The sequence below is a fragment of the Dipodomys spectabilis genome, unplaced genomic scaffold, assembly GCF_019054845.1.
Source record: "Dipodomys spectabilis isolate Male_0828 unplaced genomic scaffold, ASM1905484v1 ptg000032l, whole genome shotgun sequence".
In the NCBI taxonomy this organism is placed as follows: Eukaryota; Metazoa; Chordata; class Mammalia; order Rodentia; family Heteromyidae; genus Dipodomys; species Dipodomys spectabilis.
The window spans coordinates 31,720,106-31,730,529 of record NW_024870709.1 but is presented as its reverse complement, the minus strand read 5'-3'; the positions used below and the strand labels follow the sequence as shown (position 1 = coordinate 31,730,529).

Below are 10,424 nucleotides of genomic sequence, written 5' to 3'. Positions count from 1 at the left end.
CTGTTTATGAGGAATTGAACCCAGGGTTTCATGCATGCTAGGCAAGCACTCTACCACTAAGCCACATTCCCAACCCTTTTTATCATTTTAATTGCAAGGAACCTGATTTGATTCACCTTTACCCAAGAGTAAATGGGAAGGAAAGAGGAGGGTTAAGAAGGGTTAAGAAGCTATACAATAAAAAAAAAATTGCCTGAAGGAGGAGAAAATGGAGAATAATGATGTGGTGATTACTTGAACATAAGTTATACTCTTATCAGACTTTTGAAATGGTTTATTTACTCATATACATATTTATTTGGTTATTTAAATATGGAGTGCTTAATGAATTTGCATGTCATCTTTGTGCAGGAGTCATACTAATCTCATATAGTTCCAATGTTAGTGTCTGTGATGCTGAAGCCAGCACTTGCCTGCTTTTCTTAAAATAATAAAAATAATAATATTTTAAAGAAATTTTGGGGCTGGAAAGGTGGCTCAGTGGTAGAGCGCTTGCCTTGCATGCCAGAGGCCCTGGGTTCAATTCTTCAGCACCACATAAGCAAAAAGAAAAAAGCCGGAAGTGGCACTGTGGCTCAAGTGGTAGAGTGCTAGCCTTGAGCTGAAGAGCTGAGGGACAGCGCCCAGGCCCAGGGTTCAGGCCCCACGACCGGACACCCCCCCCAAAAAATAAATAAAAAATAAAGAAATATTGTAGCCCAAAGGATTGAGGAGTCAATAGAAGTTCCATAATTTTCCATTAATGGTAAAAATCTTACAACCCACGTAGATAAATTCATATTTTTGGATTGAGTACTGAACTTCCACATTTCTAGGGTAAGGAGAGTTAATTATATTCCTGATAACAGTATCTTGCTCTCATTTCCGTCAATGCTCTAGTCAGGCATGGGATTGTACTATCTTCTGTGATCTGTTGTGAATAGCTCTAATTTTTCTTTTTGTTATTTATGGTCTCTTCAGCTGCCTTAGTTTGAATGTATTTATTAATGTATATGATTCTTGGCATTATAAAGCAATGGTAATAGCTATTTCTTTTCAATTATGTTCTTCAAAAAGCCAAAGAAGTTATGTATACAGTTGCTCACACACTGTTGTAAATACCAGGTGTCCATTCTTCCCAGCTTGGATGCATTCTGGCAAGGCGGCGTCTCCTGTTGTTGGCTGTTTCCTGGATTAAGCCTGATTGTGCTTTTTGGATTTGATTCTTATTGACCCAGGAGCAACTAAACCTTTTCACTCAGTCACACGATGGCCCTTTGAGTAAATTTATGTTGCCCTCCTTTGGCTTCCACTGCACAGAAATAACACCTGTGCATCCATATATATCCACATCTGTGTATTATAAGGCTTCTCTTCGGGCTGACCATCTTCGTTCTGCTCACATTCTAGGATTTCCAGGATTTCCTGTCTCTCACTGCTTGATTTTGTTTTTAGAGTGGTTACATATCCTTGATTTTGCCCTCTTATCTTCCAGTATCTTGAATACATACCAAACCATTCTTAAATAAAGAAGAGACTAAGAAAGGGGATTCCACTGACAATTTATTGGGCTAAAATTGTTTCCAAAGACATAAAGAAAATTAGAGCTAGTCTTGATGCACTGCTCACTAATGCAGAGGTGAAATACTTAGTTATTAAGTTTTAATTTGTTATATATAGAGACTATAGGATAAAATGAATAGTCCTAGAGAATGAGAAAGAAATTTTTTAGGACTTGAGTCCTGGGTGGTATTTCTCCTTACAAAAGCTAACAAATATCTTTTGCCTCCTAAGCTTAAGCAAAAGCAGAACTGCCATTACATGTAAGACTTTCACATTTAGGGCAATAAGTAAAGAGAAAGTTTTCTGAAGCATTCCAAGCAGAATCATCAGATTTTAGGATTGAGAGTGGCTTTATTTATTCATTTATTTATGAGATCAGGCTTTGATATGTAGCTCAGACTGGCCTCAAACGTGATCCTTTTACTCTGCTTGAGACAATTTTTTAAGTCATATATTTAGTTTGGAATTTCATTAAAAATGTGACACTTTGAAATCACATTTGGCTTCCTTCGCTTCAAAGTTATTTCAATTTTTGTGTAAATAATTGAGAGAGGATCCCACACATCCATCCCAGGGGACCGCCAAGAGGCAGGCAGGCAGGCAGAGTGCTCGGTACCTTGGTGATCCTCTGGTGAACGGAGTATAGGATCTCTGGATAGGTCCCAGGGCAACTCGAACCCCCTTCTGAAGTGGAGCAGGGAGCAAATCCACTGGGGAGCCTATCCCAGTACGGGCCACCAATGAAAGAGGATCCCACACATCCATCCCAGGGGACCATGCAGAGGCAGGCAGGCGCAGGAGAAAGATTATTACCAGGTTTATTGGAGGAGCCATATTTCCCCCAAGAGGGAGCACATGGCCTACGTCACCACCCAGGTAGCAGGAGGGTCTGAGGGATAGGAAGTGAGGTAGATGGGAGCTCAGGTGGGTCTGGGAGGAGAGAGGGAGGGGCCAGCTGTATGTCTGGAACTCCAGGAATGGGAGGAGGGGTCCCAGGTCCAGGTGGAGCTGAGGACCAAAGGTGAGCATAATACTAACAATAATGAGGATGAAACAATTGGGTGTGGCTAAAAACAATTTAGAAAAGGAAAAGGACTCAAAGTATCTTCCTGTTTATTTATTATCTTGGGTGAATCAGAAATCATTCAGAAACTAAAGATGTTTAGGTTTTAAATAAATAATCACTGTTTTTTTCTGCTAAAAAATTCAGAGAAGATTGTACTTAATGTCAGAGAAGTTTGCTCTTTTGCTTTAAACTGTGTTTCTCTTGGATCAATGGCTTAATTTTTTAAAATGAACTTGCTTTGTTGACGCTAACTATGGCTTACAGAGAATCGAGAGCAAGCAACAAAACAATGATCTTGTTGGTGACATTGATAATAACTAACATTTATTTGGCTCCTTTGGTGTATTAGTTGCTGAGTGTCTTAAACGTGTTTTAAAATTGAGATCTTAACAACAAATATACAAGGTGATTGCTGTGAGCTGAGTGTATGTTCTCCCAAACTTTTCTGTTGAAATCCTCTTCACCACTGTCATGGAAAGCGAATCATCCAGGGAGGTAGGGCTTTGAGAGCTTGAGACCCAGAGTACTGCCTTGTCCTTTGGTGGTGTGAGAACAGGAAAAGGAAACATCATTTCTAAAGTAGGAAACAGGAAATCAAACCAGAATCCACCATGTCCCCATCTTAGACTTCCTACCATCAAATTGTGGTTTTCTATTATTGCCACCTGAAAGAGCTATGACAGTGTTATTATTTTCATATATAAGAGAGAATTTTAAAATTAAAGGACTTGGCCTGATGCTGGTGGCCTACACCTATAATCCTAGCAACTCAAGACAATGAGATTTGAAGATCATGGTTTGAAGCCAACCCAGGCAGGAAAGTCTATGAGGCTATTATATCCAATTAACCACCAAAAACTTGGAAGTAGAGCTGTGGTTGAAATAGTAGAGTGCTATCTTTGAGCAAAAAAGCCCAGGGACAGTACCCAGGTTCTGAGTTCAAACTCCAGAAATTGTATATATTATGTGTACTTAATATATATATTAAGTATATATATTACAAAGGGAACTGTCTTGATGTGAACCATTAGTACTTGAAGTATATTATTTGACCTAAATTTTAAAAAGTTAGTTTCAGTTTTTGTCTTAGGAATATTCATACAAGTGTCATATATTTTGAGGGTACATCATTATTCACCATTAGGTGAATAAACATTCTGCTATTAGCATCTATATAGGAAAAAGCAAAATACCATTCAAAGACAAAACAATGAAGCAATGACATCATCCTAAACAATAATATCTTACAGCAAATATGTATAAAAGCTCACACATGTATATTTTTATGAATAAAAGCAGAGGCTGTTAGTAGTCACCAAATAGTTTTGTAATTCCCTAATTTTTCTAGGTACCCTGAGAGTTAAAAAAAAAAGCAACATGAAATCAGTTTTGGCCAATAAAATATAAGGAGAATTAATGAGTATTCATCTGGGTCAAATAGTTAAAGGGCTGGTATGCCTCCCCTTTTTTCTCTTTCCCTATTGTCATGATCTTTGGGTCCAAATACCCCTCATGGCATAAAAATAACTTGGAGAGAAATGCCATGACTTGCATTGCATGAATTCTAAGAGAATAAAGCCACTGAGAAGGTGGATTTTGTTACTGCAGCAGTGCTGGGCCCATTCTGGTTAAGAGAGCACTTTGTGTGCCACCCATAACCTCATCATCTGAGGAATATAGCATAATTTGATAAATAAAACTGCATAGTATTTGTGCAAATTGTATGGTAAATCCTATAACTTACAGAGCATGTATCTTAGGTACACATAAATTTTATTTAATTGTCCAAAGTACCAAAGATGAAGTTTTCTCCAATCTTTACAAATCACTGTCCCAACAAAAGATAATAGTATTTTCTAGGCATACACAGATACTCATGTTTGTTAAAAGGTTGGGGTGACTTGTCCAAGTGTTCATCTACCTTAGGTCCTGTCTGGCACACTAGTATCTAAACAATCATCATCTTTGCTCCTTTATACCATTCTATTTGGGAAAATCTGTCTAATGTCTCTCTAGTTAAGTAGCTTGTTATACTGTTTTACCACACTAGTTCTAGAAAACTGAGATGATTCAGATCCTTATCCCTGTAGGTGGTTTGCTTATTTATTTATTTATTTATTTATTTATTTTGGTCTTCTTGTTATTTTTGATAGGAATGAAGGGTTGTTGTCATTGTTGTTCTTGGTGGTAGTGGTGATTTTCTTTCCTAATTTAACTGAGCTGCTAGAACTGGGAAAATCTTGAGTCCTCAGTAAAACAAAGCCTTTTCTAGTTCCAATTCTATAATTCTTTATGAGCACAAATTAAAATTGTGGAGTTAGCACAAATTAAAATGCCTTTGATAATAATACAGTGAATCTGATCAATGCAGATGACTAAGCCACATAATTCAATCTCTGAAGTGGGTTTTATTCAGTTTGACTGTCTTTATTCATTACATAAATTGAGTGATTAGGTAATAATAGTCTCTGTATGAGAAGCTAGCTAGCCATGGTCAAGCTCTAGATTGTGAATGGAGAGATATACATTTTACATAGGTCACATGCACTCAAAGCTATGCCAGTACAGACACTGTTCACATTCAGCTCCTATAAAAAAATACAGGAGCTGGAAAAACTTGGCTCAGGTTCTTATGAAGAGTAAATCATTAGAACATAATTTAATAATTACATGCAAAAAGTTAACATAATTAGGGACTTGGTAACATTTTGGTTAGTATTCACTTTTGTTTGATTTAACCATTTCTGAATTGGTGAGATATTTTAATAACTAAGTTTGTTGCTGTTTTAGGAGTTCATTTGAGATTTTTTTCATGTATGAGAGGATTCTATGTGCCAAGTTGTAGCCTGGCTTGTTAGTTAGCTTCAATTTGAAATGAACATATATCATTTTGTCTTCTTTTCTCAGATGCTACAAATAACTCCATGTAAAATTAATGAGAAGCTTGTTCCTTCTCTCTAAGATTTAATTAAAATGCTTATTTTTCTTTTAAACATATTCAAGACGAATGATGTTCCTTTCAATGGTATGAAAGGCATATCACCAGTAGATTTCATGATCTTTAATTGAAAACTATGAATGTGGCATGCATTATCCACAAGCAAGTGGCATCTCATCTCTCAGCCTTCCTTTCCTCCATCAAATGGCGCAAGAGTCTTTCACAGATGGACCCAGGGTGGTGCGATGAGAGTTAACCTAATTAATAGGATGTAACTACTTAATAGAAAAATATTTGTTGCATATGGAGGGAAATAACATTTGAAAACTCATTTATTAGATTGACAAACTAGGGCATCCCATGCAGTGTTCTTCTGATCTGCCTGGCTGCTAGTTTACTCCTCAGTTTCAGTATTAGTTGACAGATTACACTGTCTCATTAAAGCAGACTTTACACAAATTACATCTAGAGACTCACTTGTATTTTTTTTAATTTAACCTTAGTGTGGAGATTTTAATATGCTTGTGAAATTTCTTCCAAATATTCTTTGTGTATATTCAAATACATGTGGTTTCTTGTTAAGGACTCATAGAGCAGAGGCAAACTTTTTATTAAAGTCTGTTGTGGTTATGTTTTTGCTTGCTTATATCTTCTAGTTCTCTATACAAGGTCTTTGCCACTCCTGTCACCCACTGTGTGCTGTGATCCTATTCATTTCCTCCTACTGTCTGGGGAGTAAACTCGTCATTCATGACTGTGTTCAGAGTTCTCCTTTGCTGTGACAGTGGGTCTTTGGTGACGCACAGGCCTGAGGAATAGTAGTGCCACCTTGGCACCATGAATTGTAGTTCATTGCCTTTCAGTCTGTACCCCCAGTTTCCACATCCATGCATCCAAACAATTATGACTCAAAAGTACTTGGGAAATATTTGTTTGCCTACTGAACTGTATAGACCCTTGCTGCTTAGTCTCTCGTCCCCTAAATAATACAGCAAATGTTATATGAAATGTACTTTGAAATGAGTTTTATAAGTAATCAAGAAATGATTTACAGTGTGTGGAAGTTGTACAGAAGATATATATATAAATACCGTATTTTATAAAAGGGTATCCATTGGAAATTTGGTATCTTCAGGGGTCCTGGAATAAATCCCTTGTGGATAACAAGGGACAATAGAAATGTCATTTGGCTTTTTACTTGTTTATGCCATTCCTTCATTTGGCTATTTGAATTTTTTCCTTTTTCATTTGCCTTTATATTATTCTAGTTAAATTATTCTGTTATTCTCTAAAGACTTAGCAAAATGCTATTAGTAATACTTCACCTCACCTAGCTGTGATGTCCCACTATTGACCTTTGTGTTATTTTGCTCTCCAAGACAGGGCTTCTGCTTTTGTTCTTCATACATGATATTTGTTCCTTTCTGTTCCTTTGATTCTTTTGAATTATGAGGTCATATGTTAACAGACTTCTACCTAAATTCACCTTTTCTACATGTTCTTTCTGGCCCTAGATTTGTTGGTGAGTATTGGCTGTGATACCTCAAAGATTGCTTTGTGTACAACTACCTTGGAAAAGGAAAATGGTTAGAAATGGTTTGGTTTTGAAGGCTACTATATAGGACTCCTATCATTGGTTTTAGTGAAAATAACCATAGTGTAACCCTAATATAATATCTGGATATGATTTAGTTAGAGACAGGGATATGAGATCATAGTATAAAGGGTATCTATGAGAGAGCCCCTAGGTTTCTGAGTAGGATCTTGATTTGCCTCAAGGTGTAGTTTACTCCAAGGACACAAAAGCACAAAGCCAGAGGAAAGTCACCCTACCACCACTCCGATAAGCATGCTGAGATTCATAATTATATGCCGTTCAGAAAATCCATACAAGCCCCCAAAATGTGTTCAGCATCTGCTGGAAGACATCTGGACCACCTGGGACTCTCCCAGAACCTATACATATTAAAATAAAGATGGAATTAGGGTCACTCATCACCATTCTCAATAGTGCACCCCCTAGGAAGAATTAATCAGGAGCGCCTAAGTTTCTGAGTATCTACTTGTTAGAACCTTATTCCCTGTTCTTGGCAGTAAAGTGGTCACTATTTTCTAAGGCTATATACAAGATGTGGTCAAGCCTTGTAAAGGTTGGGCTGCTCAATTATCTGGACACACTCCAGTTTTCAAACTCTATTTTTTCTCTTCCTGACCCAAGTGCTCTTAAGGCAAGACAGATTAGGTACTTTTCTAGCACTCTAAGACAGTGTTTCAACCATTCATCTCAGGAAGCACAGTCAATAGATGTTTTTTTAGTAAATATTGGCTGACTGATCAATGAGATGGCTCCTATGCACGATAACTCAAGTATGTAACAGTGAATTTGCTTACCCAGTATTTGAATGCATGTGTATATGCTTTAACATATAGAACATGTATTACATTTATATTATGTACACACACACACACACACACACACACAGACCCAGTGAATCAGTGCTAAGTACTTACTACTATAAACACAAAATCACACAGCCTGTTTAGTGAAGTCTTTAGCAAAGATGAATAAACTTCCTTATTATTTAAAGCTTGTCCCAGAAAGACTTTCCAACTATGACATATGTAGACATAGTGTTGCTAAGTATAGAGGCCACTCCTTGTCCCTTCAAAGGATTTGTTGTGTTTTTCTGATGTCATGGTATCAGAGCTAAGCACGACTCAAGCATTATAAATGTAGCCACAGTTGTTGTGTGGTTTCATTATAACAATAGTCTTAATACTACATTCCAATGGAAAAAATTCTTCAGGAGAATCCATTAAAATTACACTTTTACATATGATCTGAGTTAGTGGTATTTCCTAGAGCTTTGGTTCTCAAGTATGAAATATTCTTCTTTTTGATGTGGAGACCATTTAGTATTAAGGAAGTTACATCAAATGATTCTCCCATGGCTGCCCTCAGTATTTACCCAGTAGTGATTCCATGTGTGGTCTCTATAGTCTTTTCCACCACCAAAACAAATCTTCTTTTATATATCTCAGATGTGTGGCATCTAGAATACCCCATTCCCTATTCTCATTCAATGGAAGGCTCTAACTGCCTTGCAACCTTTTTGAAGACTACTATTCTCCTGCCAGCACACTCCTCATGTAAGAACAAATACCAGCTACTTATAATGGCTTTTGTTTCTACCATCTGGTTATGACTTTGAGGTACACACAGTGGCATCTCAGTAATCTAAGATCTATAAGTAGTTGGGTGGGAAAGTGATGATAGTAATGTGTTAAAGCCTGATAAAGATGCTTTGGAACATGCAAGGTTGGATTCTTTGGTGCATCAGCTGAAACTCTCCTTGAAATTTCCTTTGCTGATTATTGGTAAAAGTAGTAATGTTAAGCTGATCCTTTCATAGGTCTTGGAAATCTATGAACATTGGTGTGGGAGAGAGGACAGGAGTCAGTTTGTTAACACACATATAGGAGATGCATTCACAGAAAATCCTTTCTTGAATTGATATGACACTTATGAACAAAGTATGCGTGGTTAGCTTGAATATGAGTGATATTATAATTCTCACAGATGGTATATTACCTTTCAAGTCATCAATTCATCAAGTCACTGAAATTTCAGGTACTTTAAGATGATAAATTAGATCCTCACTTTGCCTATGAAGGTACCCTGTGTGTGTAACCATTTTAATGTGCTACTGTTGTTAGGGAAGTGTTCTCTATCTTGTTATTTTTCCTTCTCCTAAGTAGGTACTGTGTGTTTTCATTGTGTCCTGTACACAATCTAAAATATCTTTCATTGTCAAGCAGTGGAGAAGGATTTTTTTTCTCTTCTCTCTTAGGACACCAAAGCTCTTGGCCTAACTTTACTTTGTGGATAATAGTCTATTCCATAATAGGAAATCTATGGTCTGAGCATATGTGGCTTAACATTCTTAGCTGTCAAAGCTAAGAATGAAGCTGAGAAAAATTCTCTATTTGTCCAAGCCTGGTTTTCAGTTCTATTTATTCTCATGCTAATAAGTAAATCAAATGTCTGCCTTCTCTTTATATGGAATAATAATACCCATGGTACAGCCTAGGTAGTGTGAAGCTATTAGGAATCATAAGAAAGGGTGCAGTTAAAACACATTTCTGTAACATTTGTAAAATATTGTCTTAGTATTACTATTCCCTGAACACAAAATGACATTTCTTTTTAGTTACTTGGTATTTCAAATACTTCATATACATCTGAACATGATTAGATTTACTGCTTAACCACTGTTTGCTGAACATTTACATTCCAGCTACTATTTACTTCCAGCTACTAGGTATTTGGGATATATCTATAAAAATAAACATAAACCAACCAACCAAACAAAACAAATTATCTCTATCCTTAACAAACTGACATTTTTGTGTAGAGAAAGGCCAGAAATAAATAACAACATGCTAAGTGTGAAAATTACATAAGATGCATTCGGAGACTCTCAATGCTATGGATAAAAGATACAGAAGAGGTTAAGTGGGATCATGAAAGTAGAGGAAAGGAAGATCTTATTGGGGAAGTGACTTTTAAGCAAAGATTTCAGGGAACCTCAGAGAGAACCATGGCATGTATCTGGGGAAAATATCTGGGATCAGAGGACAGTCAGGCAAAGGCCCTATGGTAGGAATTCCTGGCCTCCTCTAGTAATAAGAGACAGACAGTGTACCTGGAGGCACAAGAGTATGGAAGAGAATAGTGTAGTGTCTTTAAAATAATTTTCAAATTATTTTAGCCATGTTTTGAAACTTTTCACTATGTTTTCTCTAGGTACATCCTAACATGGACATACTATGTACATACATGTGGACATGAGGCCCTACTTATATATGTGTCTTCTC

The 10,424-nt window shown here is 36.8% G+C and overlaps 1 non-coding gene across 1 annotated transcript; it reads right to left on the bottom strand.

The window, feature by feature from the left end:
* Nucleotides 1–306: 306 nt before the first annotated feature.
* On the bottom strand, nt 307–409 carry LOC122105716. The gene has a single exon (XR_006147075.1). It is a non-coding gene; the product is annotated as a U6 spliceosomal RNA (small nuclear RNA).
* Nucleotides 410–10,424: the final 10,015 nt, after the last annotated feature.